This window comes from Salmo salar, chromosome 10 (genome assembly GCF_965601325.2).
Source record: "Salmo salar chromosome 10, fSalSal1, whole genome shotgun sequence".
NCBI lineage: Eukaryota > Metazoa > Chordata > Actinopteri > Salmoniformes > Salmonidae > Salmo > Salmo salar.
In genome coordinates, this window is record NC_138300.1 from 14,128,060 (window position 1) to 14,135,820 (window position 7,761).

At 46.3% G+C, this 7,761-nt stretch overlaps 1 long non-coding RNA gene across 1 annotated transcript; it reads left to right on the top strand.

Annotated features, from left to right (window-relative positions):
* The first annotated feature begins 2,135 nt into the window (after positions 1-2,135).
* On the top strand, positions 2,136-7,499 carry LOC106613462 (uncharacterized). Its single transcript, XR_006757139.2, has 4 exons — positions 2,136-4,577; positions 4,762-4,916; positions 5,211-5,254; positions 5,579-7,499. It is a non-coding gene; the product is annotated as an uncharacterized LOC106613462 (long non-coding RNA).
* The last annotated feature ends 262 nt before the right edge of the window (positions 7,500-7,761 follow it).

The window sequence follows — 7,761 nt, forward strand, 5'->3', positions numbered from 1 at the left end:
AAATTATAGATGGGCTATGTACAGGTGCAGTGATCTGTGAGCTGCTCTGACAGCTGGTGCTTAAAGCTAGTGAGGGAGATAAGTGTTTCCAGTTTCAGAGATTTTTGTAGTTCGTTCCAGTCATTGGCAGCAGAGAACTGGAAGGAGAGACGACCAAAGGAGGAGTTGGCTTTAGGGGTGACCAGAGAGATATACCTGCTGGAGCGCGTGCTACAGGTGGGTGCTGCTATGGTGACCAGTGAGCGGAGATAAGGGGGGACTTTACCTAGCAGGGTCTTGTAGATGACCTGGAGCCAATGTGTTTGGTGACGATTATGAAGCGAAGGCCAGCCAACGAGAGCGTACAGGTCGCAGTGGTGGGTAGTATATGGGGCTTTGGTGACAAAACGGATGGCACTGTGATAGACTGCATCCAGCTTGTTGAGTAGGGTATTGGAAGCTATTTTGTAAATGACATCGCCGAAGTCGAGGATTGGTAGGATGGTCAGTTTTACGAGGGAATGTTTGGCAGCATGAGTGAAGGATGCTTTGTTGCGAAATAGGAAGCCAATTCGAGATTTCACTTTGGATTGGAGATGATTGATGTGAGTCTGGAAGGAGAGTTTACAGTCTAACCAGACACCTAGGTATTTGTAATTGTCCACAAATTCTAAGTTAGAACCGTCCAGAGAAGTGATGCTGGACAGGCGGGCAGGTGCAGGCAGCGATCGGTTGAAGAGCATGCATTTAGTTTTACTTGTGTTTAGGAGCAGTTGGAGACCACGGAAGGAGAGTTGAATGGCATTGAAGCTCGTCTGGAGGGTTGTTAACACAGTGTCCAAAGAAGGGCCAGAAGTGTACAGAATGGTGTCGTCTGCGTAGAGGTGGATCAGAGATTCACCAGCAGCAAGAGCGACATCATTTATGTATACAGAGAAAAGAGTTGGCCCAAGAATTGAACCCTGTGGTACCCCCATAGAGACTGCCAGAGGTCCAGACAGTAGGCCCTCCGATTTGACACACTGAACTCTGTCAGAGAAGTAGTTGGTGAACCAGGCGACGCAATCGTTTGAGAAACCAAGGCTACTGAGTCTGCCGATGAGGATGTGGTGATTAACAGAGTCAAAAGCTTTGGCCAGGTCAATGAATACGGCAGCACAGTATTGTTTCTTATCGATGGCGGTTACGATGTCGTTTAGGACCTTGAGCGTGGCTGAGGTGCACCCATGACCAGCTCTGAAACCAGATTGCATAGCGGAGAGGGTGCGGTGGGATTCGAAATGGTCGGTAATCTGTTTGTTAACTTGGCTTTCGAAGACCTTAGAAAGGCAGGGTAGGATGGATATAGGTCTGTAGCAATTTGGGTCAAGAGTGTCACCTCCTTTGAAGAGGGGGATGACAGCAGCTGCTTTCCAATCTATGGGAATCTCAGACGACACGAAAGAGAGGTTGAACAGGCTAGTAATAGGGGTTGCAATAATTTCGGCAGATAATTTTAGAAAGAAAGGGTCCAGATTGTCAAGCCCAGCTGATTTGTAGGGGTCCAGATTTTGCAGCTCTTTCAGAACATCAGCTGAATGGATTTGGGAGAAGGAGAAATGGGGGAGGCTTGGGCGAGTAGCTGTGGGGGGTGCAGTGCTGTTGAATGCAGTAGGGGTAGTTAGGTGGAAAGCATGGCCAGCCGTAGAAAAATGCTTGTTGAAATTCTCAATTATAGTGGGCTTATCGGTGGTGACAGAGTTTCCTATCCTCAGTGCAGTGGGCAGTTGGGAGGAGGTGTTCTTATTCTCCATGGACTTTACAATGTCCCAGAACTTTTTAGGGTTGGAGTTGCACAAAGCGAATTTCTGTTTGAAAAAGCTAGCCTTGGCGTTTCTAACTGCCTGTGTGTATTGGTTTCTAACTTCCCTAAAAAGTTGCATATCGCGGGGGCAGTTCGATGCTAATGCAGAACGCCACAGGATATTTTTGTGTTGGTTAAGGGCAGTCAGGTCTGGGGAGAACCAAGGGCTATATCTGTTCCTGGTTCTAAATTTCTTGAAAGGGGCATGCTTATTTAAGATGGAGAGGAAGGCATTTTTTAAAAATAACCAGGCATCCTCTACTGACGGGATGAGGTCAATATCCTTCCAGGATACCAGGGCCAGGTCGATTAGAAAGGCTTGCTCGTTGAAATGTTTCAGGGAGCTTTTGACAGTGATGAGTGGAGGTCGTTTGACCGCTGACCCATTACGGGTGCAGGCAATGAGGCAGTGATCGCTGAGATCTTGGTTGAAAACAGCAGAGGTGTATTTAGAGGGCACGTTGGTTAGGATGATATCTATGAGGGTGCCAGTGTTTGCGGCTTTGGGGTTGTACCTGGTGGGTTCATTAATAATTTGTGTGAGATTGAGGGCATCAAGCTTGGATTGTAGGATGGCTGGGGTGTTAAGCATGTCCCAGTTTAGGTCACCTAGTAGCACGAGCTCTGAAGATAGATGGGGGGCAATCAGTTCACATATGGTGTCCAGAGCACAACTAGGGGCCGAGGGGGGTCTATAGCAGGCGGCAACGGTGAGAGACTTGTTTTTGGAGAGGTGGATTTTTAAAAGTAGAAGTTCAAATAGTTTGGGTACAGACCTGGATAGCAGGACAGAACTCTGCAGGCTATCTCTGCAGTAGATTGCAACACCGCCCCCTTTGGTCGTTCTATCTTGTCTGAAAACGTTGTAGTTAGGGATGAAGATTTCAGAGTTTTTGGTGGACTTCCTAAGCCAAGATTCAGACACAGCTAGGACATCTGGGTTGGCAGAGTGTGCTAAAGCAGTGAATAAAACAAACTTAGGGAGGAGGCTTCTAATGTTAACATGCATGAAACCAAGGTTATTACGGTTACAGAAGTCATCAAAAGAGAGCGCCTGGGGAGTAGGAGTGGAGCCAGGCACTGCAGGGCCTGGATTCACCTCTACATCCCCAGAGGAGCAGAGAAGAATAAGTATGAGGGTACGGCTAAAAGCTATAAGAATTGGTCGTCTGTGACGTCCAGAATAGAGAGAAAAAGGAGCAGGTTTCTGGGGGCGATAAAATAGCTTCAAGGTATAATGTACAGACAAAGGTATGGTGGGATGTGAGTACAGAGGAGGTAAACCTAGGCATTTAGTGATTATGAGAGAGATATTGTCTCTAGAAACATCATTGAAACCAGAAGATGTCATAGCATGTGTGGGTGGAGGAACTGAGAGGTTGGATAAGGTATAATGAGCAGGGCTAGAGGCTCTACAGTGAAATAAGCCAATAAACACTAACCAGAACAGCAATGGAGAAGGCATATTGACATTAAGGAGAGGCATGCTTAGCCGAGTGATCAAAGGGTCCAGTGAGATTCAGACAGCTAGCCGGGCCATAGGTAGCAAGCTGGTGGAAGATGGGAGGGAGGTCTGTTTTTAGCCACCTCGTGCGTTTCCGTCTGTGGGTTAGTGGGGTTCCGTGTGGAAGGGGGGACCAGTCCAAGGCAAAATAGTTAGTTATAGTGGCCCAAGAAAAGTGTCCGATAGACCTATTCAGATCGCAGCCGAAAAGACAGCTAACGATTAGCGGGCCGCAGATGGGCGATCAGGTTACGTCGCGACGGAGGGGCCAGTTGGATAACTCCCTCGGGCAGATAACGTCGGTGGTCCAGTCGTGAAGACCCGATGGGGCTCCGCATCGGCAGTAAAACGGGTCAGGATAGGTGAGTTGTAGCCCAGGAGACACTTCAGCTGGCTAGCTCAGGAATAGCCCAGGAGTGGCTGACGGAACTCTTCAGCTGGCTAGCTCCGTAATAATGTGTGTTAATTCCGTGACCGACGTTGCCAATAGTCACTCAGGTAGCAGCTAGTTAGCTGCAAGATCCAGGTGTAAATGTCCAGAGCCTGCGGTAGAAATCGGGGAAAGGAGAGAGAATAGGTCCGGTATGCTCTGGTCTGAGTCGCGCTGTACAAAAACTGGCGATAGCTTTTCGAGCTAATGGATAGCTGAGGACAGCTAACCGTGGCTAGCTGAACTTCAACGTTAGCCAGTGAAAATGGCTAACCTCTTGCTAGCTTCTGTTGTGGAATTCAGATGAGGTAAATAATACTTTCTTTTTTAAATTGGTGAGGCGGGTTGCAGGAGAGTGCTTTGAGGTTGAGTTTTTAGAATTAAAAAAAATATATATATATATAAAAAGATAAGTGAAGAAAAAATATGTAAATATATATATACACGGGACACGACAAGAGGAGGGTAGAGGACGTCTGAACTGCTACGCCATCTTGGAAACATAACATAACACTTTTACCGTAAAGAGTGTTGTGATTTTAAATGCACTTCAATTCAAATTTGTTTTGACTTATGCCCTAACAGTGTGTGGTTTTGTGTTCTCCACGTCAGTGTGGCTCGGCAGAGTACATGGCCCCAGAGGTGGTGGAGGTATTCACAGAAGAGGCTTCGTTCCACGTCAAGCCCTGTGCCCTCTGGAGCCTGGGGTCATACTTTATATTCTGCTGAGTGGCAGCCCCCCCTTCACCGACCACTGTGGGACTGACTGTGGCTGGGACCGAGGAGAGACCTGCCACATCTGCCAGGGACACAAACATAGTGTACATACACCCACACCCTCACACACAACATTCCCTGTCCTCCTCATAACCCCAGGTCACCTTACACAGTACTAATACAGCACTATTTGTATTAAGCATTTTTTTTTTGCATTTGCAATGAATGAGTCATGTTTTTATGGTGAAAAGTCAAGTTATAAGTCTATTTTGTGTCTGACCCCTGCAGAATAACTTGTTTGAGAGCATGCAGGAGGTGCAGTATGAGTTCCCAGAGAGGGACTGGGCCCATATCTCTGCCCAGACCTCATCTCCAGGCTACTGGCACGGGACGCCACACGCCTCAGTGCTGCCCAGGTCCTGCAGCACCCCTGGGCGCAGGGGGTGAGTGCCAAGGCCCAAACTTAATTGGTCCTCTGAGTACTGTATGGGTGTATGGCCATAACATACTGGATCTATAACAATACTCTTAACTGGCTTCCTTGCCTTGTCCCCTCTGCGTCATCTATTATACACTGATCTGAGAAGGCTGAATGGGTGAAAGCCACCTATAAGACACCAGAGGGCTTGTTTTCACCAGTCCATTTCCTCCAAACTGTACATCATTAATGAAGGAAAGGATACATTTAAAAGAAATGGACACTGTTGTATTTAAACCTGTTATTTATTTCCCCCAAGAATGCACCAGAGAGAGGTCTCGCAACTCCACACTTCCTCCGAAGGTAATCCACTCAGCTCTCATTGGACAGAATGTATAGTACATAACAGCAAAAACAAATCTCAAATATGGCAGGCAGATGGCTAACAAAGTTATACAGAGAGGGCTTAAAGGGACATTGCACTCCAAATTCAAAATATATTTTTAGTTTTCAGTCCAAGGTAGAGTAATGTACTCGATTTGACAGTTTGATGTCAGAAACCATCTAACAAAATTAGATTTTAGAGTGTCCCTGAAGGTATGGCTTCTACGGCTAAACATGTGATCTATAATCTCTTATTTTATCAATCTCTGACTGATCGTCTGCTCGTTCTCTCTACAAGAACAGCAGCACCAAAGACTTAACACAGTTTGCGGCTGATGCCATCGCCTTCAACCGCCAGTTGTCGCAGCACGACGAGGAGCAGGAGGAAATCGTCACCAACATCGTGACCTCCATGAGCCTCTCACGCCCCTCCAATTTCTGTCTGGCTCGCCAACGGGCGCAATCCAACGCCCAGCGCACCACCTGGGACTTCCTGTCTTCTGACAACGACAACATCGACACCTGACCAGAACCTAGTTTAACCCAAGGGAGACTGCTACCATAGAATAGGATGAATAGAACGAGCTTGGAACCTCTAACCCTGGCAATTTCACTGGTAATCGTATGGGTACAGTGCCTTGCAAAAGTATTCAACCCCCTTGGCGTTTTTCCTATTTTGTTGCATTACAACCTGTAATTTAAATGTATTTTTATTTGGATTTCATGTAATGGACATACACAAAATAGTCCAAATTGGTGAAGTGAAATTAAAAAATTACTTGTTTCAAAAAATTTAAAACGGAAAAGTTGTGCTTGCATATGTATTCACCCCCTTTGCTATGAATCACCTAAATAAGATCTGGTGCAACCAATTACCTTCAGAAGTCACATCATTAGTTAAATAAAGTCCACCTGTGTGCAATCTAAGTGTCACATGATCTCAGTATATATACATCTGTTCCGAAAGGCCCCAGAGTCTGCAACAACACTAAGCAAGGGGCACCACCAAACAAGCGGCACCATGAAGACCAAGGAGCTCTCCAAACAGGTCAGGGACAACGTTGTGGAGAAGTACAGATCAGGGTTGGGTTATATAAAAATATCCCAAACTTTGAACATCCCACGGAGCACCATTAAATCCATTATTAAAAAATGGAAAGAATATGACACCACAACAAACCTGCCATGAGAGGGCCGCCCACCAAAACTCACGGACCAGGCAAGGAGGGCATTAATCAGAGAGGCAACAAAGAGACCAAAGATAATCCTGAAGGAACTGCAAAGCTCCACAGCCAAGATTGGAGTATCTGTCCATAGGACCACTTTAAGCCGGTCACTCCACAGAGCTGGGCTTTACGGAGGAGTGGCCAGAAAAAAAGCCATCGCTTAAAGAAAAAAAATAAGCAAACACATTTGGGGTTCACCAAAAGGCATGTGGGAGACTCCCCAAACATATGGAAGAAGGTCCTCTGGTCAGATGAGACTAAAATTGAGCTTTTTGGCCATCAACGAAAACGCTATGTCTGGCGCAAACCCAACCCCTCTCATCACCCCGAGAACACCATCCCCACAGTGAAGCATGGTGGTGGCAGCATCATGCTATGGGGATGCTTTTCATTGGCAGGGACTGGGAAACTGGTCAGAATTGAAAGAATGATGGATGATGCTAAATACAGGGAAATTCTTGAGGGGAACCTGTTTCAGTCTTCCAGAGATTTGGGACTGGGACAGAGATTCACCTTCCAGCAGGACAATGACCCTAAGCATACTGCTAAAGCAACACTCGAGTGGTTTAAGGGGAAACATTTTTAAATCTTGGAATGACCTAGTCAAAGCCCAGACCTCAATCCAATTGAGAATATGCGGTATGACTTAACGATTGCTGCAGGTTGTAAGGCAACAAAATAGGAAAAATGCCAAGGGGTGAATACTTTCGCAAGCCACTCGTAATGGCTGCCTGGTATTGTGATGCAATAATTTCCATGGTTAATGTAGAATGTTCATTCAAATTATGTTAACTGATGAGGCTCATGCAATGGAATGTACTTGTTGTCAATTGAATTTAATCAACAAATCACAACACATATTGATGGGTACACTTCCTGCTTTTACTTCATGCTTTGCTCTGATGGGTACACTCGCAATGGCCGCCGGTCCACCCATTATGCCATCATTGACTAGAATGGGGAACCCCGTTCTATTCATTCTATTTCTATGGCTGCTACTGCAGGCTAGGATGTGGAATTTTCTTCTTAGCTCCATTCCATCTGGTTTATCCTTCTAATATGTGGTGTGGTTCTAAGATCCTTACAGGTCAAATTCACCCATTTTCTCAACCCAGTTCCCCTCTTTTTCCTCCTCAATTCCCTCCATCCTGATGCTAGTCTCCTTTCCCCGCCTCTTCCTCTCTATGTGGTGTTTGCCATGGGTCCCCTCCAGGACGGAGACAACGCACACTATCTGAGAATGGACGATAGCTGCCATTG